The sequence below is a fragment of the Oryctolagus cuniculus genome, chromosome 12 (genome assembly GCF_964237555.1).
Source record: "Oryctolagus cuniculus chromosome 12, mOryCun1.1, whole genome shotgun sequence".
NCBI lineage: Eukaryota > Metazoa > Chordata > Mammalia > Lagomorpha > Leporidae > Oryctolagus > Oryctolagus cuniculus.
This window is the reverse complement of record NC_091443.1, coordinates 34,636,875-34,651,824: the sequence shown is the minus strand read 5'-3', so window position 1 is coordinate 34,651,824 and position 14,950 is coordinate 34,636,875. Positions and strand designations below refer to the sequence as shown.

At 39.1% G+C, this 14,950-nt stretch overlaps 1 pseudogene; it reads left to right on the top strand.

The window, feature by feature from the left end:
• Positions 1 to 3,144: 3,144 nt before the first annotated feature.
• Positions 3,145 to 5,316, top strand: LOC127483711 (sorting nexin-10 pseudogene; annotated as a pseudogene).
• The last annotated feature ends 9,634 nt before the right edge of the window (positions 5,317 to 14,950 follow it).

The following is a 14,950-nucleotide window of genomic DNA, read 5'->3' as shown; positions in this document are numbered from 1 at the left end:
TTATGTTTTATTATTGAAAGTTTTACTACAATCTGTCATGGTAAATAAATTGCCTGTTCATATATATTAGAAATTTTATGTGCTTCCAATACTTGGACATTCCTTTTATTTTTTTCACCAAATTGAGGACATTTTCTGTAATTATTGCATTCTTTGCACATCTTTAGGAACTTCTTTTTTTTAACTTTTATTTAATGAATATAAATTTCCAAAGTACGGCTTATGGATTGCAATGGCTTCCCCCCCATAACGTCCCTCCCACCCGCAACCCTCCCCTTTCCCACTCCCTCTCCCCTTCCATTCACATCAAGATTCATTTTCGATTCTCTTTATATACAGAAGATCAGCTTAGTATACATTAAGTAAGGATTTCAACAGTTTGCTCCCACACAAACATAAAGTGAAAAATAATAGATGATTTTTAAAATGATGATGAAATCAGATCAGACCTATTGTCATGTTTAATCCCAGTGAGAGTCAAGTTGGGAATTGCTAATTTCTTCTTTTTTTTTTTTTAACAGAAGATCAGTTTAGTATACATTAAGTAAGGATTTCAACAGTTTGCACCCCCATAGAAACACAAGGTGAAATATACTGTTTGAGTACTCGTTATAGCATTAAATCTCAATGTACAGCACATTAAGGACAGAGATCCTACATGAGGAGTAAGTGCACAGTGACTCCTGTTGTTGACTTTACAAATTGACACTCCTGTTTATGGCATCAGTAATCTCCCTATGCACCAGTCATGAGTTTCCAAGGCTATGGAAGCCCCTGGAGTTCTCCGACTCTTATCTTGTTTAGACAAGGTCATATTCAAAGTGGAGGTTCTCTCCTCCCTTCAGAGAAAGGTACCTCCTTCTTTGAAGACCTGTTCTTTCCACTGGGATCTCACTTACAGAGATCTTTCATTTAGGTAACTTCTAAAACTTGTGTGTTGGGTCGTTTGACAGTATCCCATAAATCTCCAAGATTGATTTTAAGTTTTCTAATTTCTTGTTCTATTTGTCTGACTGAAAAATTTCTGAAGATTTGTCTTCTAGCTTGGATATTTCTTCTGCTTACTGTACTTATCACAATGATATTTTAATAGTATTTCATGTTATAACACATGTTAGAATTTTTATTTACTTACTTACTTACTTACTCATTTATTTGACAGATTCAGAGAAAGAAAGAGAAAGAGACAAAGAATGAGGGAGATCTTTCACTAACTGGTTCAAACCCTAAATGTACACACACAGCTAGAGTTAGCTCAAACCAAAGCTAAGAGCCAGGAACTCAAATTAAGTCTCCCACATGGATAGCAGGGACCCAACAATTTGAGCCAGCACCTGCTGCCTCTCAGTGTGGGCATTAGCATGAAGCTGGAATGGATGGAAAGAGGAGCAGGAATTCAAAACAGAAACTCTGATATAGGACACAGGTGTCCCTAGCAGCAGCTTTACCATTGTGCCAAATGCCAGGTCCTTAGAATGTCAATTATTTTTGAGGCTAAATAATATTCCATAATACGCCATGTAATATCACATTTTTTATTCTCCTCTCTGTGGATATTTTATTTGTTCTCACTTTTGTCTATTACTATGAGTATCAGAGTCATTAAAGCAAAATATATGTTCCAGTTCTGCTTCTAATTCTTTTGTGTATAAACTTGTAAGTGAAATTACTAGACCATATGGTGGTTCCTCTGATTAAGTTCTTTTGAGGAAATCCCATACCTCCTTCCATAGAAACTGCATGATTTTACCATCACACCAGCAATGCAGCAGAAGTTCTGATACCTTTGCATCCTTGCCAACAATTTGTTTTTTCTTTTTAGCATTGTGATTAACATGCAATATTGAGAGGACAGTGCAAAATTTCAACACATCACACAGCATAAACGAATCAAGCCAGACAAATCACTTTTCTGTGTTCTGTTCTGTGGGGAGCAACTCGGACTAGACTAAGTTACTGGAATTAAGACTTATTCTATGCATCTTCTCTCCCACAATATGGCGCTGAGAAGGGAGTAACAACTTCTACGCAGCTGCCTCTCGCCAATTTGATTGACTGAGCTGCAGGAGCTGATCTTGCTCCTGATTGGAGGAGAGCAGCGTACTCGGCGTGTGGGTAGCAGAGTTGGGATTGGTGGAAGAGGACTATAAAGGAGGAGAGAGACAACATGCACCAGGGAACATCTATCTGAAGGAACACCTGTGCAGCCCCCGAGAGAGCCGTCCGGCGGTGTGCCGCTCCCCCGCGGAAGTGGGGAATGTGGCAGGGGGAACTGCCCTTCCACGGAGGTGGAAGGGTCGGTAGCCAACCCGGGAAGAACCAGCAGCAAACCCGGGGAGGGCCGAGCAGACAAAAGAACAGCGCAGGGTCCTGTGTCGTTCCTCCACGAAGACGGGGAGCAACATAATGGTGCCGTGACTCGGATATGAAGCCTAGGCAGGGCTTAGTGTCGTTCCTCCACGAAGAGGGGGAGCGACACTGTTCTTTTCTTTGTGTTTGCAGTTTATCATCTCCTCTGCTTAAGTTCTGTTTGCAGTGTATGATACATTTCTGTGAACCACAGTCACCCCACTGTACTGTGGAACACTAGAACTTACTACTTCTGATTTTATTTTATTCAATCTCCCACCCCCAGTAATCCCAAGTCTAAATTCAGACCAACATTTTTAAAGCGTTTGCATGTGAGAGAATATACAGTATTTGTCCTTCTATGTCTGGCTTCTTTTTCCACTTAACATAATTATCTCCATCTCCATCCATTTTGCTGCAAGTGCCAGGATTTCATTCTTTCTTATGGATGAGTAACATTCCACTGTGCATATAAAGCACATTTCTTCATACATTCACCCATTAATGGACATGTAGGTCGATTCCATATCTTAGCTATTGTAAATAGTGCTGCATTGAATGTGGAATGCAGGTATCTCTTTATATATGCTGATTTCTTTTCCTTTGAATATATACCCTGAAAAGGGTTAACTGGACACATGGTAGATCTTCTACGCTTTTGAGGACGCTATCCTGTTTTCTATAATGACTGTATTAATTTTCATTCCTATCAACTGTGTTATATGTGTTCCCTTTTAGCCATATCCTTATCAACATTTGCTTTAATTTACCTTCCTTTTTGATAATAGCCATTCTATCTTGAGTGACATGATATCTCACAGTGGTTTTGCTTAGCATTTACCTCATGACTAATGATATAGAGATTGCTTTCCTAAATTTGTTGGTCATTTGTAATTCTTTTCAGAAATGTTGATTCAGATCCTTTAACCACCTCTTAACTGCATTATTTGTTTTTAGCTCGTTCCTTATATGTTCTAGTTATTAATTCTTCATCAGATGCATAGGGCGCAAATATTTTATTCCATTTTCAGTAGTCTCTTAACCCTTTGGATGATTTCCTTTACTGTAGGAGCTTTTTGTTTGGCATTATCCCATGCTATTTTTGCTCTTGTTGCCCATGCTTTTATGGTTTTATAAAATAATCATTGCCTGTGCCAATGTCTTATATTTTCTTTGATTAGTGTCATAGTTTCAGGTCTTACATTTAGGCCTTTGAGGCACCTAGAGATATGGTTGTAAAGTGAGAAGCAGGGATCAATCTTCAGTTTTCTACATAGACTCACCCAGTTTTTAGAACACTACTTATTGAATAGACTGTCCTTTTTCTGGTATATTTTTGGTACCTTTTGCAATAATCAAGTTTTAAGCATGTGGGTTCATTTCTGGGCTCTCCATTCTGTTCTACTAGTATATCCGTTTTTATGCCAATACCATGTTGTTTTAGTTTTCACAGCCATGTAGGATGTCTACCATTTGGTATTGTGATACCTCTGGGTTTGCTCCTTTCAATTCTGCTTCAGCAATTCAGAGTCTTTTGTTCTTTCATGTGAATTTTCTGACTGTTTTGTTTGGATTTATGAAGATCATCATGGATGATTTGATGGTGATTGCATTCAGTCTACACAGGTACATGTGGCAAGTGTGACAGAGAGGAGTTAAGGCAAGGCCAGGGTTCCCCAGGGCACTTCCTCCTGCAGAAAGCCCTCCAGCAAGGAGGTGATTGTGTTCTGTGCTGAAGATGTTTCCAGAGCAGCAGAAGAGGAATTTGTGAGTGTTTGCATCAGAGATCCCCGGATCCAGGCGGAGGACCTCTGGCCTTCTTGCAATGACTATGAGATCTGCATTCATACTCATAGCCTGGGTTTCACAATGAAGACGTTCTGTGTGTGAAGAAGCAGCCAAGAGTTGGTGTGACTGAGGCAGAGGCTAAGAGTAATGCCCTGCTGGTACAACTGCCCAAACTTCCATCTAAAAACCTCTTTTGCAACATGAACCCTCGCCAGCACGTGGATGAGTGTCACCAGGGCTTGGAAGACTTCCTGTGAATAATCCTGCAGCGCGCACTCCTGCTGCTGGGCAGCAGCTTCCACCTTCTCTTGCAGAGCCATCCGAATGAAGAAGACACTGAGGTGCGTGTGTCCAAGATGACACACTCAGCGGAGGAGGCAATTCACAAGCTCTCGCTGATGACCAGACGGTTCCCCGAGGAAGATGAGGATGGGAAAAAGACCAGGATGCAGATTACGACTCAGAGGCTTCATTCTCTGGGATTGGACACAGTAGTGATGATAGCAGCTCCCAGGCATGCAAAATAAGTCTATATCCACAGGAACCCTGAAAAACAAGTGCAAGGTTCCTACTTTAGGAATAGCAAGTCATATATCCGGTCCTAGGGAAGAAAGCTTTCTAATAATATCTTCATCCTTAAAGCTCACTCTCATGATATTAGGCATTGACATTCTTAGGTATGTTCTGGGTTGTTTGTTAGTAGTATATATTTTTATGTCCTCTCATTTTAGCTGAGTTTCTGTGTAAATTTAAAAGCCTGTGGGTGTAATTTTATTCTTTATAACCTAACCTTATTGGTAAACAGGATATGGTCCTGAAGTGAAACACGTTCTATGTTTAAAATAACCTCATTGGTTTTATTGAATTTTGACATATGTGAATATGGGGAGCATTTAAAGCCAAGACAGAGCTCTGTGGGACAGGGCTGCCTTAAGCACCACAGACCTGATGTTCAATGCAACTATGTGTTACTTGTCTGTTCTAGCGATGTATGACTTTGTGGTTCAATATGAATGTTTTGCACATTAAGTATCTCTTCCAATCTGTTGGCATATAACTAGTGAACAATAATCCCTACTTATCCTTATTTATTTCTCCTTTATCAGTTGTAACATTTCCATTTCCATATTAGATTTGATTTTTCTCCTTTTACTCTCAGTTTAGCTGAGAGTTCATTTCATTGATTTATTTTAAAAATCTAATTATTTACTTGACAAGAAGATGGATAATGATACACACACACACACACACAGAGAGAGAGAGAGAGAGAGAGAGAAATAGAGAGAGAAAGAGAGACAGAACTCTTGTCTGCTGGTGCACTCCCAAAATGCCTGCACTGGCCTGGCCTGGCCTGGCCTGAGCTAAGCAGAAACCTAGAGCTTTTTTTTTTCTTTTTTTTTCTTTTTTTTTTTCCTTTTTGACAGGCAGAGTGGACAATGAGAGAGAGAGACAGAGAGAAAGGTCTTCCTTTGCCATTGGTTCACCCCCCAATGGTCGCTGCGGCCTGTGGGCTGCGGCTGGTGCACTGCGCTGATCCGATGGCAGCAGCCAGGTGCTTCTCCTGGTCTCCCATGGGGTGCAGGGCCCAAGCACTTGGGCCATTCTCCACTGCACTCCCGGGCCACAGCAGAGAGCTGGCCTGGAAGAGGGGCAACAGGGACAGAATCTGGCGCCCTGACTGGGACTAGAACCCAGGGTGCTGGAGCCACAGGCGGAGGATTAGCCTAGTGAGCAGCGGCACCGGCCCGAAACCTGGAGCTTTAACTTAATCCAGGTCTCCCATGTAGGTGGCAGCCACCAAATAACTTATTCCATAACTACTGCCTCCCAGGGTCTGGATTATCAGGAAGCTGGAGTCAGAGGCCAGAGACAGGTATCAAACATTTGTATTTGAAATGGGATATGAGTACCTTAACTGATATTTCAATCAGTCAAACATCTGACCCTTATTAAGCTTTTGTATTGTCTATTCAGCTGGTGTTTTCATTTATTTCTACTCAACTGTATTATTTATTTCCTTCTACAAAATTTAGTTTTGGTTTATTCATAGTGTTATATGTCCTTGAGTTGGAGTTTCAATAAAAATGACCTGGCACTTTTCACTTGTAAATTTTAGGATTTTCTTTTTGTCTTGTGCTTTTGAGAGTACAACTGCAATATGTTGTTTGATGGGTATTTTCTGGTCATGTCTATATGAAGTCAGATTGGTCTCTTATAAGGGTATTGAGAAAACAAAACTACAAATGTGTGTTTCTGTCTCAGTGTCAAATCTGAGGAACATTAAGCTATGATATGTTGATTTATTTTGTAAGCAATGAGAGATAATAAATCAAATGGTCAAATTTGTATCTTTACACAGTGTTCGTTGTCAGTTTTGATTCACATTTGAGGAGAATTAACTATTTTCAGGGAATGTACTCATCACACTGTAATTATCAGATGTGAGGATTTGAAATACAGGAGAAAAAAAGTCAAGAAATTTACAAATGGAATATATGCTTAAATACAGTTCTCAACCTTTTATAATAATAATGTTCATTCTCGTATTGTAATTATTTCACATTTTTGCCTCTGCACTTATCAGCACATGAGTTTGTGTATATAAACACATATACCAAAAAATTGCATCTGAAAGTATTATGAGACGTTCCTGCTTCCCTATAACCTTAAATATATATTATGTAAGTCTCATTATGAGACACAGTTATCTTGACAAGTTCTCTTTTTTTGGCATTTTATTATTTATAAGGGTAAATAAAAATGCTGTTTTGATTTAAACTCAGTCACCTAGAGTCCATGATTACATATTTGCCCAAGATTATTCATATATCAAATAGAATTTTAAGTACCTCTTGAAATCCCAAATCAGCACAACTCCAGTTGAAATAAATTTTTCAATTTGAACTTTAAGTGTCCAAAGTCTCTGTTCTTAGCAGGGTATCATAAAGCATTGAGTTTTATCTGATATGAAAGCAAATGCGAAAGCTAAAATTTAAACAACTCACCACTTGCTCTGATATTAGGGAGAGAATACAGAACAAAGAAATGAGTAGAGTTTATTAATCTTGAAGATTTTTCTTAAATTTATTTTATAAAAAAGTATAAACTTTCCTTATCTCTAAAGACCAAAATGAGTACAATACTACTTATCTTATGGTGTTGATTTATAAATTGGAAAATGAGTGTCTGCAAAAATATTTGCATATCTAGTTCATAGAAAACTTCTTTTTGAAAAAGATTTATTCACTTATTTGAGAGGCAGAGTTACTGACAGAGAGAGGGAGAAACACAGAGAGATCTTCCATCCTCTGGTTCACTCCCGCAATGGCCAAAATGCCCAGAGCCTGGCTGATCTGAAGCCAGGATACAGGAGTTTCTTCTGAGTCTCCCACATGGGTGCAGGGTCCCCAGCACTTGGGCCAGTTTCCATTGCTTTCCCAGGACTTTAGTAGAGGACTGGATAGGAAGTGGGGCAGCCAGGACTTTAAATAGTGCCCATATGTGATACCAGCACCACCAGCAGAGGCCTTATCTACTAAACCACAGCACTGGCCCCATAAAAAACTTGTAAGGGTTTAACTAGGAAACTGAATCTCGTCACTCACTCACATGCTCAGCACCACCAAATCCATGAAAGTTCTCTGCCATGTCTCTACTGCATGTTTTCATAGAGAAAAACAAAAATCCAGGGACAGCTACTAAGAAAAGAGAAGAGGGGAACAGAAGCACACCCTCCCTTCCCCAACCCCTCTAGAGAGTCTGCCCTGTGTATTATCACAATGATTATCTCTAAGCACTAACTTCAGAAAAGGTGCATGGGGCCCGCCCGGGAGAAGGCAGCCCTGAATGATAATGTCCTAAGAATAGAATAGAAACAGAAGCAAAGGTGAGGCTCACTAAGAAAAATGAGTTAGTGAAGAGGAAAACAGAATGACAGCAAAGGGAAACTGACAACAGAATAAGGCAAAGAGCACTTGAAAAAAGCAACACATCTCCCCAAAGATTCTTCAAAGCAGACATCTGTCCAATGAATGAACAAATGGTATTTGTCTTACTACAAGAAAGGTCTGCTCTGGAACTACACTTCTGCAAAACTAAATAAACTTGCCAGTGTTGTCCACAGAAATTCAAAAGTGCAAACTGTCTGCATTTACACATAACATTAAAGAAAAACAGAAAATGAAATGGAAATAATGCAGCAGATCACCCCTCCCCAGTGACAAAGTAGAATAGATGTGTAATGTAGCACTTCATAATGAATTAATACTCTCTGTATCCTCTGCACCTGACTAGGAGGCAGGGCAAGATCATGAGTAGAACCCTGCAGCAAAACTTTCAAGAGTCCTATCTGACAATGAATGGCATACATCATTTCCGCCTACATCCCTTTGATTAGAACTATTTCAATGGCATTAACTAAATCCAAGAGGGCTAACAAATATGCTTTGGGCATACCAAAGAGAAAAGCACATCGCAGAGACTTGTGAGAACTAACAATCTCGTTCATGGTGCACATAATGGACCATGAGGGGTCATTGTGGCTTAATCATGAGAGTGAAGGTGAAGTACAGCAAGTGAGGTGACAGATAAAGGAAGGATTCAGATCAAAATCGAACAGGGATCTGACTTGGAATTTTCTTTCTCCTTACAAATATAATGAGATAACCAAGGAGAGATCTCAGAGGGATAGGTAAGAGGACACAGTCTTAGGATGCTCCAAAACGGGATGATAAAATTGAGCAGCAGAAGCTTATAAAGAAAACAGTCAAAAAGAAAAATAGATGTTGGAGAAAAACAAAGATACAGCTAAAGAATTTTAAGAAAGCAGTCATCCTGAAAGGGCATTTTAAATGGTGGCAAATGTCACTGAGAGGCAAATAAAGACGTGGACACACCAACAACAATCCGAGTACGTTAAAAATGACAGCATTTGCTGACCTTTTTAGTGGAGTCAGTGGGGATGAACGATAAGTGAACAAGAAAGAACGGGCAACTAAGAATGGAGACAGTGATTCCTCAGGCTTTCCTTAGTGAGCCATTACTGTGTCATCAACACAAGCATGCTACTCTGCCCCCCAATTTCATTACCTACTCTGTTTCAGGCACAAAAGGAAGCATTAGAAAATAAATGAAGCATAATTTCAGTTTTCAAAGAACTCACAAGTTAGTACGTTACCAATTCAATAAGGTAAAATTATAAACCCTATTTAATGTTTTGCTATAGAGTGCACAGCCTATAGGGACACAAAGATAGCATTATTAGCTCAATGGAATCAAGTATTTTATTGTCTCTGAGGTGAAGTGGTGAATAAAGCAGATCTTATCTGGTGTCAAACTTAAAATGCACCACAAGCCTAGGTGTTATTTATAGCTTTGCCATTTATTCATGCATTTGAATGTATTTTTTCAAAGGACTCTTGGCCTGGTGGTAAAGATGTTGGTTAAGATATCTGTGTCTCACTATGGGAAACTGTGACTTGATCAGCATAGCCCTGACTGTTAATGAACAACTTAATACATTATCCCTCTTAGTAGTTTTTTTGTCTGTTCTACTTAATATGACTGGTTTAATTCTGTAATTAATACACAGTTATTCTTAAGTGTTAAAAATTAACTGAAATGTGATCCCTGTTAAACATAAGAGTAGGAATAAGAGAGGGAAGAGATGTATAATTTGGGACATGCTCAAGCTGACTTGCCCCAAATGGTAGAGTTAGAAACATACCAGGGGACTCCAATTTAATCCCATCAAGGTGGCATGTACCAATGCCATCTCACCAGTCCAAGTGATCAATTTCAGTTCACAATTGATCATAATGAAAGGACTAAGAGTCAAAGGAATCACATAAACAAGTCTAGTACCTGCTAATACTAACCGATAGAATAAATAAAGGGGAGAGTGATCCAACATGGAAAGCGAGATACTCAGCAGACTCATAGAATGGCGGATGTCCTAAATAGCACTCTGGCCTCAGAATCAGCCCAAAAGGCATTACAATCTGCCTGAAAAGCCCATGAGAGTATTTCAGGCATGGAAAGCCAAGACACTCTGGCAAAAAAAAAAAAAAAAAAAAAAAAGCTATTTTAAATATTTCACCATTTATGCCTCTTTGACTACTGCTATTAAAGAATTATCGAGGGGTCGGGTGCTGTGGCATAACAGGTAAAGCCTCTGCCTATGGCACCAGTATCCCATACAGGGACTACTCCACTTCTGATCCAGCTTCCTGCTAATGTGCCTGGGAAAGCAGAGGAAGATGGCCCAAGTCCTTGGGCCCCAGAATAGCCATTGGAGACTCAGACGAAGCTCCTGGTTCTTGGCTTCACCATGGCCCAGCCCTGGATGTTGCAGCAATTTGGGAAATGAACTAGTAATTGAAGAGCTCTCCCTCTCTCTCTATCTCTCCCTCTGTCTCTCTCCATACCTTGTCTTTCAAATAAATAGATAGGTCTTTAAAAAAAGTATTATTGGAATATATATGAACACATATAATACTGTCATAATAATTTTTATTTTTCTTAATGCTTATGTTCTCTTCCATTTCTTTCACTTTGTCACTGAATGATATTTATCAGGTGATAACATCTTTTGTGACAGATAATTATATAAGTAATGTGGGGAGCAACTGGGAGCAACTCGGACTAGACTAAGTTACTGGAATTAAGACTTATTCTATGCATCTGCTTTCCCACAATATGGCGCTGAGAAGGGAGTAACAACTTCTATGCAGCTGCCTCTCGCCAGCTTGAGTGACGACCTGCAGGGGCAGGACCTGTTCCTGATTGGAGGAGAGCAGCGTACTCGGCGTGTGGGTAGCAGAGTTGGGATTGGTGGAAGAGGACTATAAAGGAGGAGAGAAACAACATGCACCAGGAACATATAAGGGGAACATCTATCTGAAGGAACACCTGTGCAGCCCCCGAGAGAGCCGGCCGGCGGTGTGCCGCTCCCCTGCGGAAGTGGGGAAAGTGGCCAGGGGGAACCGCCCTTCCACGGAGGTGGAAGGGATGGTAGCCAACCCGGGAAGAACCAGCAGCAAACCCGGGGAGGGCCGAGCAGACGAAAGAACAGCACAGGGTCCTGTGTCGTTCCTCCACGAAGAGGGGGAGCGACAAGTAATTATAGATTATTGTGCTTCTAGGTATTTTTTTTGACAGGCAGAGTTAAACAGTGAGAGAGAGAGAGAGAGAGAGAGAGAGACAGAGAGAAAGGTCTTCCTTTGTCCATTGATTCACCCCCCAAATGGCCGCCACAGCAGGTGCGCTGTGGCCGGCGCGCTGTGCCGATCCAAAGCCAGGAGCCAGGTGCTTCCTCCTGGTCTCCCATGTGGGTACAGGGCCCAAGGACCTGGGCCATCCTCCACTGCACTCCCGGGTCACAGCAGAGAGCTAGACTGGAAGAGGAGCAACCGGGACAGAATCCGGCGCCCCGACCGGGACTAGAACCTGGGGTACCAGCGCTGCAGTGGAGGATCAGCCAAGTGAGCTGCAGTGCCGGCCTTAGGTATAGTTTAAGAATAAGGTTGCATAAATAATTTAGAAATATGTGATTCTGCTATTCCTTTAACAAAATTGACTTTTGTGAAATTACTTCTTAGAATTATCATGCAATTAATTATCTTTTCTCTCTGATCTAAGATAAATGAAAAGGAATCTCTTAATAATAGCATTTTGTTTCTTAAGCCATATGATAATTATATATGGAATCCCTGCCTAAGTAATTAAACTTCAAACACAATATATTTGACAGACAAAGCTAAGGTTTTTTATTCCTTTTTCAAAAAACAATCTCAATTATGGAGTGCTGAAATGAATTGATAAGAACATTTTATATTCTTTAAAAATTATATTACAGTTCATTTACCTCATATAGAAAAATTCACAAACCACATAAATAATTCAAACCCAATTATGCTTGTCAAAATAAATTAACAAAATGCACCATCTTGTACATTTATTTTGTTGTATTTATTTACTGAATTGCTCTTCACTGAAATCAGCCTTTTGCAGTATTTCTTATGAATGTTGTTGTATATAAAAGACACCACTCTTAAATTTTGTATAGACAGTATTTATTGAGAATCCAGTTATCATTTTCACAAAAATTATTTTTGAAAGTATCGACACTTCTTATTCAATATCAAAAGCAAAATATTCTGACATTTAATTGGCTGTCCCCTGACTCTAATTCTGTCACCTTATGCAAAGGGTGTTGTTGCTTCATCATTTTCTGAAAAGACAAAACTTGGTAAAATTGGGTAAATTAGTTGTTATTACAAATGAATCATTGGGAATAGTCCTCTTATGGTGTGATATACTTTTGGCATCAAGATTGGACAAAATAGCTGTTCCATTTAAGTACACCCTACATGTAGGACCTGTATTATATGATTATGATGCTTTTGGCCATAGGGGACAATTCACAGAATTTCAGTCAAAGCCCTAGAGATCATCCACCAACCCCTTTGGATTGTAACTCCCATGAAAGTGCAAACCTGATAACTTGCATCATGCTCTGAGAAGAAACCCCTCAGTTTGCTACGAACCTGCCTTTCACCTTTAATTCTACTGCAAATGAAATTAACTCTAGTGGCACATCTAGCTTGTAGAATATGAACTGTAAAATTGCTGATGTAACCCTCCTCTCAAATCCTTCTCCCCTCTCAGAGTGAAGTTCAATGTCCATATTATGACTATAAGAATAAGAATCAGAATAGGGCTTCAAAGAAGGCTGCCATGATGAGGCCCTGGGCTCTATTCTGTCCCCAGGAGCCAGAAGGTGACTTCTCACTCCTTTCTATCCTCGCCTGCTCTTTTCCTTTTTCCCTGAGTACATCATGCGCATCAGCTGGTCTGTTTCTTGCCCTTACTCTCAGCTCTCTCTGAGGACTCTTTCCCTAATTGTCCACACAATAAGATCCCTCATGTCCTTGTGTATTATAATTGGAAATCTCTTCAGTGAGAAAGTGCCTAGAAATTGCTCAAGATAGCAACAAACTATCATTGAAATGTGTTATCCTCTTCTCCTGATATATGTTCCCCATAGCGATTTTCAACAAGTAACATACTCTTTAGTTTATGTTTTCTTTCTCTCACTAGAATGTAAACTCCAAGACAGCAGGAAATTTTGCTTGTTTGGGTTATTACTAATTAGATTCCCATTTTCTACTACATATCCTAAAATACAATATCTTCTTGTCAACAATGAATATTGTTGGAGAAACTCTCATTGTGTTTCTGATTTGAAATATGTGTATATTCCTAAGAACAATTTCAGGAGTCAGTGTAGGTCATGTGGTTTCTTAATTCCTAGTTCCACTTTTATTGTCCGCTCAAATATACATCACATTTTGCCACTTATAAATGTCTTTACCTATATGTAATAACAAAATCTCCTTGTTCTTTTGATGTGTGGTGCAAAATCACTAACTATAACTCTATTGATTTTTACTGGTGTTATGGTCACCAAGGTTCAATAGCATTTTCTGTTTCTTAGGAAACTATTCTTAAAGGACTTCAAGCTCTTGCAAATCTTATTAACAACTTAGGCAACTATCTTTCTCCAACCCTTTTAGAGACTGACACCTTTATTATAATTAATGTCACTGGTTGAAAATGTTATGGAATAAAAAGAAAGCATCTGAAAAGTACAAAAGCTATTTCTGATCTCCCTTCTCCCTTTTCGCACATTTCATCAGAGAAACCAAACTTTAAAAAAAAAAAAGCAACATGCAACATATCTGTAACCAAAAATAGCACAAAAACAGAAGTGTTCAGCATCTTTCATAAAAATGCTCTACTATTTATGAACCTTATCAGTGGACATGGGTCCTGAGGCTTCGTGTTCCCAATATTTCAAAAATTCCCTATACTAGAAGTAAAATTATATATTTGATTCATTTTGACCTCAGTCTGCTGTGATCTGAGAAATGAATGTATTCTATTAAAAGGAAATATGGACTCATTCTAACAATAAGTCAAATTGTTTACATTATACTTAGAAATCATATTTTCATGAAAATTAATATAAATTTAGCATAAAGAAGGAAAGTGTGGTTCAGTAAGAATTATCCTGACAATCACTGGAATTCAAGCAAGCAGTGTTTTTTTTTTTTTAAGGTGTATTTATTTTTTGAAAGTCAGAATTACAGAGAGAGGGAGAAACAGAGAGAGAGAATGAGAGAGATCCTCTAATGCTGATTCACTCCCCAGATGGCCTCAAAGGCCAGGGCATGGCCAGGAGGAAGTCAAGAGCCAGGAGCTTCTTTTAGATCTCCCACGTGGATGGAAGGGGCCCAAACACTTGGGTCATCCTCCACTGCTTTCCTTAAGCCATGAGCAGGGAGTTGAATCAGAAGCATAAAAGTACCTATAATTATTTCATTTCAACCTGTAAATCAGGTATACTCAAGAGTGTAAAAGATTAAATTGATGATCTAAAAAATGTCCAAATTTCCTTTTCAAAAAACAACTAAATTGCCATATGTTTTAAGGTTTTAAAAACTCTTTTAAGTAATATGTGCTGTCAGCTTAAAAGCTCTTCCAAATCAGGAAAATGATGTCCATTTTCAATAAGAGTAACTTTGTTAACTGAGACTTCAAAATAAATTTCCCTCTAATATATATATGCCCATTTCATGAAAGAAAAAAATCACAAAACTTAATAGCAAACTGTGTTAGTATTTGAAAAAAATATAACCCCTTTCAAACATTGCTGATATCATACAGATTGCTACAATCTCAATGAAGATTAAGATGAATATAAGTAATAAAATTGTTAGATATACATGAAGCATACTGTACAGGCAGTGAG